Source organism: Anser anser (assembly GCF_964211835.1).
Source record: "Anser anser genome assembly, chromosome: 28".
In the NCBI taxonomy this organism is placed as follows: Eukaryota; Metazoa; Chordata; class Aves; order Anseriformes; family Anatidae; genus Anser; species Anser anser.
Genome location: NC_139749.1, coordinates 3,636,703 through 3,650,677, shown reverse-complemented (window position 1 = coordinate 3,650,677; position 13,975 = coordinate 3,636,703). Strand labels below are relative to the sequence as shown.

The following is a 13,975-nucleotide window of genomic DNA, read 5'->3' as shown; positions in this document are numbered from 1 at the left end:
ACTAAAATGCTGAGCAGCGATAGCTTAAAGAGACAGATTGGATCAAACAGAAATAAAAAGGGTTTATTTAACTCTCCCCTGCCTGCTTGCAGGAAAGATTGCCTCCAGGCTGGTCTGGAGTCATCTAAAAGATGCAGCAAACTCTGCACAATCTGCTTGCCCCAGTCCATCCAGCCAGACGCCACTTTCCCAGATCCATCTTTTGGGAAGGGCAAGGAGGGTGTGGGAAAGTGCAGGCTGTTCAGCTTCACCTCATGGAAGATGCTTTGGGGCACACAGAGGACACGAAATGCCTGGGAGCAGCCAACGGGGATTTACCAAGCGCACCCGTCCGACCCGGTCCCCTCCTGCGATGTGATGGCTGTGTGGAAAAAGAGGGGGCAGTGGCTGTTGTTGGAATTGATTTCGGAAAGGCTTTTTGGCTGCCTTTGCCAACCAGCATCCCTGGGAGCACCTAGAGGAGGCCCAGCCCTGCCTCGGGTCCCTCTCCGTGGCTGTTCTCAGAGCTGGAGGCCCTTTGTGAAGGCCACTTGGGCATCCCACCTCCAGGCAGTGAACCCAACCCTTCCTTTCCTCTGTGCTCTTTTCCCTCTCCATTTAGGTGCTGCTGCAGCTCCCTGCGGACTGCGGTGTTTCTCTCGAGGCCACCCAGGCCACCTCACGTGTGGGTGCAGCTCCCCAGAAGACCTCACCCTTGGTGAACTTGAGGTTTGGTGCTGCCACCTGGAGAGCCCGGCGGCACCCCTGGGTGTCTTCTCCAGCCCGACTTCTCCCTGGTGCCTCCGCCAGGGAGAGGATGGCTGCAAGGAGGGAAGACCTAGGGAAGAGGAGCTCCTGGAGCACGGAGAAGATCCGTGGGCTGCAGTGAGCGGAGGTGACCGAGGTGTTGCTGTGAATGCAGCTGCGCTGTGCCGGGCTGTCTGTGCAGATCCCCACGGGGAGAAGCCCCGCGGCGTTTGGCGGACGGCGAGCCAGCAGTGAAGAGGCTGCACAGTTTTCTGCCGTGTGAAGAGTTACGTAAGCGCTGAATAATAACAGAGCTGTTAAATATGACTTCTCAGGGTTGAACGCCGAAGGAAAAAAAAAAAAAAAAAGGAAAAAAAAAAAAGCAATCATCCTGGCAGGCACACCAGGAGCTGGGAGGGAAGCAAAGAGCTGTGAGGGAAGGATCTGGGTGACCAGAGCTCTGTCTTCCTACCTGCCGTCAGGAGCAGAGCTGTGCTGGGAGTCTGCGAGCTGCCTTTCCCCAAGAGCCGCAGCTGATGTCAGGCCTCTGGTCCGTCTCCACTCCGCTGTGCTTTGCCACCAACGTGCTGTTGGGAAAGGGAGCTCAGGACTGTTCCCCTTCTGCTTTCAAAGGGGCGCAGTGAGGACAGAGCGAGCGGTTTTCCCTCAAATCCACAGTACATAAAAGCACAGCTCCTCCCTCGAGGAGAGCCTGCTAAAACCCCCAGGGGAAGGCAGCTCCCACAGAACCCAGCCTTCCCTTCGGCTCATGGAGCTGCCGTTCCCTGGCCCAGCAGGAGCCTCCCCTGCCCGTGGAGGATGCCTGCCTCCACCTCCCCGGGCAGGCTGCGCTGCAGGAGGCATCGCCGAGGTTCCCTCCAACTCAGAGCCCAGTGCTCGGGGGGAAAACTCCGTTGTTTCCTCGCCGATGCGGCCAAATGCCCGCTTTAGTGAGTTAACCAGTGCCAAGGGATTGCCGCTGGATTGCACTCACAGCAGCGTCTCTAGATGGGTTTGGTTCTGGCCAAATCGTGCTCTCCCCGCCTGTTCCTGGCTGGGCACAGGGAGGTTTTGCTGGGCAGGGACTGTGCTGAGGAGCGCTTTGTGTGTTGGGCTCCCTTGCGGAGGTTGACGGGATGAGTTTGATCGCCTGGATATGGGCTGGGTGATGCCAGCCAGCAGCAGTGCCGCAGAACAGTTCCTGGACACGTTTAATTTACCAGGACAAAGAGACAGCCTGGCTGGACGAGCTGTAGAGCTGGGCTGGCGAAGGGCTGGGTGCCAGCAGCGGGAACGGCGCCTGCCGCGTGGAGCAAGGTGTGCTCGGAGCCAGAGGGCTCGCGGGAGGGCAGCACATGCTCCTTGGGCACGGGCGGAGAGCTGACGGTCACGGAGAGGGTTTTTGCGTGTGGATGCACAAAGGGGGAAGGCTCTTGTCGTGCAGTTGTGTCCCCTGAGGACGCACACCCAACATGTCCTTGTTGTGCCGGATGGGAGCACGCAGCACCGTGCTGAGCTCAGCTCTGGTCCCGGCACGCCACGGGGATGCTTGGAGGGCGCCGTCGTCTCCGAGCCACGCGGGGACAAGCAGGGGACTGATCCGGTGCGGAGACAGCCCCTGAGCTGAGCGCTGCTGGCTCCGGGGCAGTGCTGGTGCTTGGCTGTTTCCCTGCAATGGGCTGAAACCATGTGTGCTCCTCCCCGATGCCGGGAAGAGGACGGTGCCTTTGCAGCTGTTTGTTCTTGGGAACTGACAGTCCCAGGAAAGCTGCCAAATCTCCGGCTGATGGATGAGCCCCTCTCAGAGCCTGAAAACCTTTCAGCCAAACAGAGCGGAGCTCTTTAGGGAGCTGCGTGTGGGGATAATTCAGAGTGAGGGGACAGAACCGAGAATGGGAGCATTATAAAGGGTGGTGACAAAAACGCCTCTCCCCGGGCGTTGAAGTCCCCAAAACTCTGCTGGGAAGAGAGACGGGGAAACTGGGATCGCTGACCTGAGACCGGGAGGATGTGAGAGGCGTTAGGACACGGTGATGATGCGAGCTCCTGAGATGATGAGAAAACAACGTGTCTTAGGAACAGGGGATTTCCAGTGACACTAAAATGAGGAAATTTGGAATGAAGAGAATTAAATGATTTCTGTCACAGCTGCGGAGCTGGGAAGCTGCTGGCCACAGCGTGCCGTTAGCCGAAGGTGTCTTGGGAGCTCCAGCACACCCTTCCCAGCTGAAAGTTGCCTTCAGGGGAACTCAGAGCGCCCCAGGGTCTATGTGGGTTGACTTTTTGTGGATACCATGCTTACACGGAGAGCAACATGAAATGGTGAAATCGGATTGCGAAGTTGCTGGCCAAGATTCCCAAACACAGGCAGCCGGCCTCTGCTTTGTGCTGCTCGCACGTGGATCTCCCGTGGCCCTCGGGGATGTTTCCCGAGCGTCAGCAGGGAAAGCAGCCCGGCCTCTCAGTTCGGCTGATGCTCAGTCTGATTCAGAGCACGACCAAGGCCCAGTTCCTGGTGATCCTGTGTCCTTCGGCGACTGCCTTCACCTTGTCCATTGATCGTTTACACCTAGGTGAGGCCAAGGTCTCTGCTGAGGGAAGCAGCTTTTCCCCAGGCATCTTTCACTCTGAACACCAGGCGTGGTCAGCCCCCTTAACTCGGCTGTACTCGGAGGATGGCAGCAGCGTGTAAATCAGCTTGTCCTTCGCTGTGACAGGCGTGGGCTTCTGCCCGATCCCTCCCCCTCTGGTCTCGTGGGAAGCTCAGGGAGGACCACTCGTCACCATTTCTTGTGTCTTTCTGTAGGCTGCTGGCCCTGGAACCTATTGGTGGCACCGTGAGGGACAGCCGCCACCCGTGGCTGGAAGGGACACGCGTAAAGCCAGGCAGAGATGAAGTCGTCTGAAACGGGAACCATTTTTGCTCACCTTTCTGGTGTTTGTGCATGTCCACAGCACCCTGCACGCCCTGGCTGGAGGCACTCGAGCACTGATGAGCTCCTTCCCGAGAACCGTTTCCAGCTTCTGGCACCGGGCCACAAATAACAGCCTTCTGCCTCCGGGAATTGCTCCTGGCTGTCAGTCCTCCCACGGGCAGGGAACCGTTGCTGTCCAGCACCGTGCACATCCAGAGATGGCAGGTACGGCCTGCACGAGCTGCTAAAAGGCATGCCGAGGTGTCCAGCGCAAGGCACAGGGGCTCGCCCAAGGCTGCTGGGCTGCGTGCTCCTGCAGACGAAGGAGATGGGTCATTTTCGAAGCTCCGGGCACTGACGTGAAATATTTTGGCATCGGTGGGGTGTGCCCTGCTGCCAGGCGGTGGAAATGGGCAAGCCGTGGTGTGCCTGTGTAGGGGATGAGGGACCCTGGCAGGGCCCAAACCTCTCGGTGCAGTCGGTGCTTTTGGGCCAAGGGAAGGGGCCGCCAAGTCGCGCTCCTCTGCAGGGAGGGGAGCAGTGTCCTGCAGATGTTTGGCCCGGGCTGGATCTGTCCATGCTCTGCCAGCCATCGCAAGCTGCTTAGCTGGGCCGATGTTCCCTTCCTCGCTCTGCTAAGTAGCGCCTGGAGCAGCTCTGGGAAATTAAAGCCTCAAGTTTTGGTGGCAAGTCCTGGCTGTATGTACTCGTTTCCATCCTCCCGTGATGATTCTGGACTCAGGCGATGTTCCTGCAGGGGAGACGGGGGCGATTCCCTCCAGGATCTCATGGAGGAGACCCGTGGGTCTGCTCGGAGCCCCCGTGGAGCCAGCGTGAAGTCGCTCGGGTGGCCGTGGCCAGGCTGATGTCTGCTCGCTCTGCTCCCGGGAAGCAGCAGCCGGCGAACAGCAGGGGAGGGGGCCGAGCAAGCTGGTGCTCAACGCGAGCACAGGGGCCAGAAGCGGAGCAGGCAGGCAGGGGGTGGCTGGAACAGGCGGACGGAAGCCAGAGCGTGGGGCCGGGTGGTGGGTGGGCTGGCAGGGACCCAGGGCTCGGGGAGCCTCCGTGCTGGGGCTTCACCCAGGCTCGATGCGTCCCCGGGGAGCAAATCGCACCCCGCTAGCCTGAGCTGCGTTTGCGTGTGGCCTGGGCGCTCCTGGGGACTATAACTGTGCTAATAAGATGGCCAGAAAGAGCAAGAAATGTGTCTGTTCCCTGCCATTTGTGCCCTGGTGGCCTCGGAGCTGGTGCCCACGGAGGCAGGATGTGCAGGAGGGCCGCGTGGCAGAGCCAGCTGGGGAGCGGGGACGGGACGGGGCTAACACCCTGAGAGGTCTCTGGGTTGGGGACATATGGCCCGTGTGGGATCGGGGCCATGTCCCTTCCAGAGAGGAGCCTGACTCACGCAAGCAGCCAGCTCTGCGGCCAATCTGGTAGGCAAACACGTGTACGTGTGCACGTGCTGCAGACCAGCAGGGCCAGCACAGCGCCCTGGGCACAGCCCAGCTCCTGCACGCCCCTGGCCAGGCCTGGGGGGCAGCTCGCGGGGCTGCCCCTGTTCCTGGGCAGCTCCTCTCAGCTTCCAAGCAATCCCCAAACCTCTCCACGTGTTCCTGCCTCCCTGCGCTGCGCTGAGGCATGGGGCATCGCCCTCCTTCGGGACTGAAGGCACGAGGGGAGCCTGCTCTCGCCCTGCTCTGGTAGCTGGGGGACGGATCCAGCTCGTGCATGCAGACACCAAGGCGTTGACGTGCACAGCGAAGGGTCTGCAGGAGACCCGAGCTCCCCCTGCACGTGCTGGGGCTGGAGAGGGAACCACTCCCCAGCGGCTGCGCTGTCCTCGGAGGTTTGGGCACCTTCCTGGAGACATCTACAGAGTGTCCGCAACCCGGGGCTGAGCAGGCGAAGCAGACGTGGGAGCAGACACGGCTTTTGCCTTGCAAGGTACGAAAGCAAAGTGATTGTAGGGACAAGGACGGGGTGGCAGCAAGGAGCCAGGCTCGCTGTGGGATCCAGCGGGGACACCAAACTTCCTCCCGCTCCCCGGCAGGTTTCTAAATCCCCTCAGACCCCGGGGCTGGTGGGCCATGAACCCTGGCCTGGTGTTTCTGGTCCTTGTTTACGCGCTTCCCTACTTAACGAATAGTTCTGCAGCTAATTACTGATGGCACTATTTATAGCAGCCTAGCCCTCCCTAATAGGTCTGCTTGCTGCTCCCTGCCGGCGCACTGCTTTGATATAAATAGAGAGCCAGGGAGGTTGGAAAGCTGGAAGATGGGAAAGTGCAATGGGAATTAGGGGGGAAAGGGGTCCCAGGCACGAGCCCCCATGTCCTGCTGCCCTCCGCTTTGCTGCAGCATCTTGTGCAGCCTCACCCACGCCTGCTACAGGAGCAGGAGCGGTGCTGGGGGGGCTGTGCATCTCCACGGGACTAAATCCCTGCAGAGACGATCTGCTCGGGCCAGGAGAGGAGCCTGGGCCATCGGCAGCAGCAAAAGCAAAGGATGCGTGTGTGTGCGTGGGGAGGAGACCCAAGAGGGACGGAGGGGAGTGGGGGTGGGATGCAGAAGGCGTGAGCTGAGCCCCATGTGTTGCTGCGTGCCTGGGCGATCCCAGCCCTGAGGGAGCTCTGGAGCAGCGTGGACCGAGGCTGAGGATGGGGGCAAGGGTGAGCGTTCCTGCAGCCGCTCTGCATTGCTCTGGAGCTTAAGGCAGCAGCGTTTCCTCACACGGCCTCTGCTCGGCCAGAGCCTGGCTCCCAGCCCCTGCGCATCCCACTTGATTGCAAACTGGAACCCAGAGCTGCACCAGGGCCGTGCTCCAGCTTTGGTTTCCCAAGATTTCTCGGTTTTGTAAACAACCCGAAGGAAATACTTGACTTAGCATGGGGGGTTAGGCGAGGACGCTCTGGATGCTATCAGCCTGCGTGGAGTCAGATCGCAGCTGGACAAATTAATGGATGAAAAATGCATCAAGGGCCATTAAACCTGAAGATGCCATCTTGGGCTTGGGAAATCTCCGAGCCACAGGTCAATGGGGGCTGGGAACGCATGCCAGGGAGCTTCTTCCATCCTCCCTCCGCTGCCTGCTGTTGAAAACGGGGATAGATGGACCAGAGACGGCTGTTTTTAAGTGGCTTGAAGGAGCCATTGTTGCAGAGTTTTGTCTCTGCAGGAGCCCCGTTGTGGGCCGTTTCTTCCACCATTGCTGCAAATCCCCTTGTCCCCTGTCAGACTGAAACAGGAATGAGCCCGAGTGTCAGGGGGAAGGGTGCATTACCCCATGCTGTCTGGGCACAGGGATCTGCGCTTCCAAACTGCCTCTGGCAAGGAGTGCACGTCTCACCAGGCTGCGGTGGGTTCCCAGAGAGTTCATCTCCATTTCTGTGGTTGCTGCAAGCTGACCCACAGCACCGGCACGCTTACACCCTGCTCTGCTGGGTGTGGGCAACCAAAATTACCGGCCCTGTTTGGAGACGGGAAAGGTTTGGGTGACTCAAGTGATGTACTTTCAGATATTCCAGCATGTTCCTTGTTGCCACGCTTAAAGAGCTGGAATAGCAGATTTGTTTCATCCCTGAAGAAGAGGCTTGTGTCTGAAGTTGTCCCCGCGGATGGGGAGCATATGATGCTCTATCAGTAATGACAATGACGTGTTCTCGTAGCGAACTGCGAACTTAGCTGTTCCACGGAACTGTCTGCAGGAGAAGGAGCTGCAGAGCAGTTCGGGGGGCTGGCTCGTTAGCGGCAGAAGATTAAATGGTGAATGTACTCAGAGCATTTGGTGCCGCTTCCTGAACGACAGACACATCGGTAGCGTAAGCTGGGTGGGCTCGCAAATGCAGCCAGCCCCAGCTGAGGGCTGCAAAGCCCCGTGCATGGAGCAGGAGCAGCGCGGAGATGAAGCATGCTGTGGATCAGGAGGCATGGGATGGCGTCGGGAGGTGATTCCCTGCATGGGAGGAGAGCCCTGGAAATGCTCCTCACCCAGGCAGCTCGCTGCTGCCTTCGTTAGCAACAGGTTAACCAGGTTTGCTCAGGTCGCAGTTTCCAGCTTGCCCTGAGTGCGCAGGCAGAGGCTTTCTGAACGATGCTGCCACGAGTCAAGAGGCTGAAAGATGAGAGCTGCTGGTCTGGGGGCAGCCAGGGCTGACCATCCGTCTGTCCAAATGACAACAAATGTCTCTCCAGCCCTGAACTGGCAGAGCTTTTGGAACTTGACTCTAGGGGTCTGATGCTCAGGTTGCTGAAGATTGGGCTGGGCAGAGGCTGGGGAAAGGCACCGCTCTTCACGCTGCTCTGGGCTCCCAGCACAGGCTCTGCACCCACCGAACGTTGGTCAGGCAGAGGCCAGATCCTTCAGGAGCCCACCCACCTGCCTCCACTTGTCCTGCACGCCTCTCGGGCCCCGTATCCCTGGTGCCAAACTTTTAAAAGCTCTGCAGATGGGGTGATGCTCGCAGGCTGCCCATTCCCCCCTCTTTTACCTCCAGACCTTGGGCATCCCCCATGGTCGGGGGCTGATGGCACTAAACCGTGCAGCCTCCTTGGGGTTGGGCTGGCCATGCAGCTGGTTCTGATTGTAGGGAGAACTGCTCAGCAGGCTGAAAGAGCTGCAGGAAGCCCTTTGGGTAGGTAGCTTTCCCCCCTGCACCAGTGGGAGCTGTGTTTAAGCTCCAGCCCTCGCCCAAGGTGGGGCTGGAAGTGAGCAGGAAAGCAGAGGGGAGGGAAGCGGGGTTGGAGTGAGCGTGGTAGGGAGCGGGGTGCGATTTCCCCCCCATTTCTGGTGCTCCCCTTGGCGAAGAGGGATGCTGCACCAGGTAGCTGGGAGCTCACAGCATCCCTCCCTTCCCCTGGCTGCCACCCAGTCCCTGCTCCTCCATCATCTCTGGTTCCCCTGCCTGGCTGCAGGCAATCTGCAGTGTTTCTGCTGGATGCGTGCAGGGCCGGAGGCTGGGCTCGTGCCAGCAGCCTCGCCCTGCTCAGACCAGGCAGCATCGAGGCTCTGCACCGTCATTTCAGCCAGGGCCTTGCGTGGCTGTGACTCAGTTGGCAGCGGAGCCGCGGCGGTGCCGGGCAAAGCTGGAGGGATGAGGGTGACCGCAGCTCTGCCGGCTCGGGGAGCGGTGCCAGGGTGGGATGGGTTTGCAGGAGCCCTCCGGAGAGCGCTGCGATTTGTTCTGCGGTGATAAAGTGAGGCGCCTTTGCTTCGTGCCCAGCATGGGTGGAGGGTAACGCCTGGCTTTGCGCAGCTCCTCTTGGCCCGACATCTCGCCGCTCTCTGCAGTGCTCGCAGTGCGGCAGCAAGAAGGGGGAACACGGCACAAGGCTGCCCCAGGGCAGGGGGTACCGGCCTCTACCCCCTCGTCTCCAGGGACAAGCAGGGACCCAGGGCTCCAGCTAGGGGCTGGGACAGAACCTGCTCCATTCCCCCCTACATCTCAGACTTCCAACGTAGCTCTGAGCGGCGTTTCTTACCGGTGTTTCTTACCAGTGGGATCTCATTTTGGGGCAAGAAAGGCTGGGATGAGCTCACCCTCCTCCTCCATCCTCCTGTTGAGCAATGCCTCAAGTACCGCTTTGCCTTTGCACAGCTGCACAGGGAACAGCTCAGGGCAGAGCCTTGTCCTGGCTCCAGGCTCCTGCCCACACCGTCCCGGTTAGATTTCCTGGAATCAGCTCTGGAATCTCAGAATTAGCTCTGGATTCGAGTCCCAGCTTGGTCTGGGGACAAGCCTTGGGTTCCCCCTGACCTTGTGCCCTGCGCTGTCTCCATCCAGCCCTGCCTGAACTCGCCCGTGGCAGGAGGGATGACGCTGGAGCCTCCAGGGACAGAAGGGGAGAGGTGGGGACAGCGGTGTAGAGGCAGCAGCGCACAGGACGGGGCTGCAGAGGCACCCAGGGGTGCCAGCCCCGCTGCCGCCCAGCGCCGGCCGCCTCGGACGGGAGACAGAGCAGGTTTGCATGACGAGCGCTATCAAATCATCCCAGCCTAAAATTAGCCCTTAATGCAGGAAGGGGAAGGGCCTCGCAACGTGGAGCTGAATCGATAACAGCGCTTCTCCGTCTCCCCGTACCTCCCTGCGGCTGTCCCCAGCAGCAGAAGCGACACACCGTGCCCGTGCTCCCCTTTGCCTAAGCGATGTCGGTATTTGGCCGGTGATGTTGAAGCTGAAATCAATACTTATCAGGATTTATGGTCTGTCATATGCCAGAGGAAAGAATGCCATTCCTCTGTCCAGAGACAGACGGAATGACTCGATGGAGAAGGAGAGCGGAGAAAATGTACTGCTGGGCACTGCTGGCACAGAGCAGCAGCGAGCAGAGCGATGAAGCTCTTAGTGGTGTCTGATGGCCCAGGATATATCTCTGTCCTTCAGCAAAATGCCCAGTCTTGGGTGTTTTTTTTTTTTTTCCTCAGGAGAGGAAGGGGCAGGCGAAAGACCACCACATCTCCAAGCATGCGTACAGCAGCAGCACCCAATATTCGTAATTGGCAGACACGCAGGGTAAACACTTCTTAACCCAGGGCCCAGCTCCCTTTTGAAGGATGCACCCATGGGAGGCTCCAGAAGGGAGGCTGAGGAAGAGGAGGCCAGCCTGTGCTTGACACCAAAACCTCTCGAAACCCCTTGGCCAGGTTTGCCTTCAGCAGCAGGGTCTTGCTGTGGCTCCTGGGCCCCTGCCTTGCAGAAGGAGCTCCAGGCACTGCCGGAATAATCTGTCTCCCTCTTTCACTCTCAGCTGGCCTGGCGTTGCTCGGCGCGTTCGTGAATCCTCATCAAAGATTTATGACCCTCTTTAGAAGTGCTCTCCTTAAGCAACTCCTATTAACACAAGAGGTAAAGCCCTTCAAGGAGCGACTGCTTTCTCCTATAACCAGGAGAGGAAATATTGCTGGAACCTGCGGAGGAAAGGGTTTTATGAGCAGTCCGGTGGCTGTCTGAGACTACCACCAGCTTCGCTCTCTGCCAGCATCAGGTCTTCAGGGCAGGGGAGTCACGCCAAAGCCTTGCACCACAGGAGGCAGCTGAAAGTAATCTTAAATGGTGCTTAATAAATAGAGGGTGCTGGTGGGGAGGAGCCCCTGGTCCAAAATCAGTGACTCAGCCCCAGCTGAGTCCCTCTTCGGTGGGGTTATCAGGGCCAGGAGGTGCAAATCCCCCCCCAGGACTGAGCCTGGAGCTAACCAAGGAACCAGCGGCTGGAGGAGTGCCAGGCCTGCTCCACGGTGCCCTCGCCTGCCCCGCGGCCATCAGCAGCTGCCCCCAGGTTTGCTGTTTGGGATGAAAGGCGACGTGTGCCGAAGGGGGTTCTCACCTCAGTCCTGCTTGGTTTCCTCCCTGCAGCAGGTTTGTGGGGCTGGAGCCCGGCCAGGATGCCCTGCAGGCGGACACGAGGCTCCCTGCCTCCCTTCTGGAGGCAGGATAGGCTGGGTCCAGGTCAGTGCTGGGGGGCTGCGAGCTGCTTGGGGGCCCTCTGCTGTGCCTGGGAACGTGCCGTGTCCGTCCCCATCTGCATGTGCCCTGCGCAAGCACCTCTGATTTAGTCCCTTCCAATTAACTCCTGTACCAGGCGTGTGTAAGTGCGCGGTCTGTGCTATTTAAATGGTGGGAAGACGGAAAGTCTCTTTGAATATTTACATTAGAGACGATGAAATTTAATCAGCAATATTAACAAGTGAGGAACCCTGCTGAGATTGCCAGCGAATAAAAAGGTTTTGACAGAGAGAACGAATAACCTGACAGTAGCTGCGAGAGAACCTGGAGTAAAATTGCTTCAAAGGCAGTTAGTCCAAAGGGATGTGGCGGAGAGCTTTCCTTTTACAGCTCCCTTCAACTAAAGAGCCCTGGGACTAGCGGTGGCTGTTTTCACCATCCTGCCTCCCCTGCAGGAAGCGCGCGTGTGTGGAGGCGTGCACTGGGTGTGCGCTGAGTGCTGGGGGTGTGGAGAACCCATCCCCGGGATGCCGCTGGGTCTTGCTGGGTGTCGTGCTTGGGCCCCAGCACCACGAGCGTTGGGACGTTCAGGGCTGCGCCGTGTGGCACCGCTGCTTGCTGCTGTGCCTGCCCATCTCTGCACGCTCTGTGTGCTTCGGGCGTGCACGGGGGGTTGGTACGTGCAGTTTTCCACAAGCCACGTAGAAGATGGAGAATGTGCATGGCTCGAGTGTTGTGCAGCTGGGCGTTATGTGTAGGATTTTTTCGCTGTGAGTTTAGTAGTCGCTGTCATAAAGGCTGGCCAAATTCTGGGGGAAAGGAGAGCGGGGAGCAGCAGAGGATGGGGGAATGCTGCTGAACACCCCCTGCAGCTGGTGGCGTGGAGATGGGTGTGCTGCCTGTGGGCCCTCGGCTGCTGTTGGTTTTGAGATGGAGAACCATGGGGGTGTGTTGCCTTCTGCCATGTGTTTGCCACGGTGAACGAGTAGATGAATCTGTGGTCACATACGTGAGTGACAGGGGGACGTGGCAAACATCAGCGGGCTGGGGGTGTCCGTCACAGCCATGGTTTCAACCCAGCACATGTGTGAGCTGTGCCCCAAGGCCGATGCGGAGCTACCTTTCCGAGGTGCTTTCCAAGGCTGTCTGCAGGAAGCCCTCAAGGCTACAAGCCAGCTGATGAAGGCTGGCATGCTGGAGATGCAGACATCTCCCAGCTCATCCCGGAGCTGCCTCCTGGATGGAAGATCCCCCTGCGTGCAATTACTAGGACAGGCCCCAGATAGCTCCTGACATCTCCATTTAGTCAGGGGATTGCGTCCTGTGCAGTGGTGCATCCTTGGTCCTGAGACCAAGCAGAAATCTTCATCTCAGGTCAGTTTTCTGGCAGGATGCAACCCGAGCCCAGGTGTCCCCTGGACACAGCGACAGGTATGTTGAAGAATTGCCCCCCTTCAGTGATGCTCAGCCCGTTCTCAACATCTCCATAAAATGTTTCTGCCTCAGAAGAACAGCACGTTTGCCAGAATTTTCACAGCATTAACACCACGATGATTGTTTTTACCCTTGTGCAGGATACGCACTTGCTCTGTGTCAGGAGCTGGATCTCAGAGTACCTGAGCAGCCACAGCATAACCCAGGAATATGGAATCGGCTTCTTCTCCAAGAAGTGAACCATAAGCTTCACCTTTACCCTGGAGAGGCTCATTAACAAATATGTAAAAGAACAAAAATTGGGCAGAATGCTTGTCTGCATCATAGACTTTTAAATAGCCTTTAACTCAATCTACTACTCAGAGCTGAACATTAAATGGCTACAAATGGAACTGGTGGGAAAACACGACCTCATTAAATCCATGCACCATCCATCTCGGGCTGGATGAAAACAAACCGCATGCAGATAGGACTTCAAGAAAAAAAAAAAAAAAAGAAGGAATAACAGAGAGATGCAGTCTCAGCCCAGCAAAGGTCATCATCTCCGGTACATCAATTACTCCCCATCCCTACTGGAGCAGCCTGTCTCAACCACATGGGATTCTTGGGTCAGCCTGGAAAAAACAAAAATGATGATATTTTAGAAAGAGCCCCAAACCAACCAAAACAGTAAATTTTTTATTACAGAGGCAGAGAGATTAAACATATCCTAAATTATACATACATGGGGCTCATTACAAACACATCAGGGAGCTTTGGGCTGGCTATAAAAACATTAGAAGGGAAAGCTTTGCAAGTTTGTATGCAGTAAAGAAACCACTGGATAGATAAAAATCCCAGTAAAACTGTTGCTAAAACTACTCAGAGGTAGAAGTCTGCTTCTCGTATTCGGGACTGAGGGCTAACGTCCAGCTTTAGCAGCAGCCAGACTGACTGAAGGAAAACCCCAGAGAAATGTTGCATGCCCCGGCCCCTGAGAAGTCCCCCTCTGGGCTCAGAGATGAAAAACACGGGAAGAAAAAGCACGGGAGTTCAAGTCCTCCATCCCTCCTCCTGTCAAATTCAGCCAGCAAAGCAAAGAGCCCTGCATAAAAAGATGGAAGATCTCTGATACGCTAAATGCAGATAAACAGGGTGCTGGCAGAAGCAGACTCGCAGTGCCGTGACACCGAGCTGTCTCAGCTAGCTGCCTGGATCGGGCCAGCAGGCACTGAGTCACCGCGACTTGCAGAGCTGAAGCAGATCACCAAGTACACGATTAGATCAGATTTAACATGAAGATGCATCTTTCTTACACTCTTTTTCTGTAATCTGGTGCAATTGCATGTCTGGACGCTCCTGTAGCAAGAGGTGAATTCCTCCAGGCAGCCATTACTTGTTGCATCCCAAGCAGTGCACGTAACTCGTGCCTGGATATAACCGAGGAGGGGGAATACAGGTGAGACAGTCAGACCCTAGGAAG

General features: G+C 57.7%; 2 long non-coding RNA genes across 3 annotated transcripts in view; one reads left to right on the top strand and one right to left on the bottom strand.

Moving 5' to 3' along the window:
* Positions 1-240: 240 nt before the first annotated feature.
* LOC310887673 lies at positions 241-13,027 on the top strand. Of its 2 annotated transcripts, XR_014575767.1 has the most exons (3): positions 273-3,299; positions 3,533-5,585; positions 12,654-13,027. It is a non-coding gene; the product is annotated as an uncharacterized lncRNA (long non-coding RNA). The 2 variants fall into 2 exon arrangements; XR_014575766.1 differs by having other exon boundaries at positions 241-5,585.
* LOC310887672 overlaps positions 8,250-13,975 on the bottom strand; it is a 22,196-nt gene continuing 16,470 nt past the window's right edge. Inside the window, exon 2 of the long non-coding RNA XR_014575765.1 lies at positions 8,250-13,922. This is a non-coding gene — a long non-coding RNA (uncharacterized lncRNA). The remainder of the gene's footprint in view (positions 13,923-13,975) is intronic.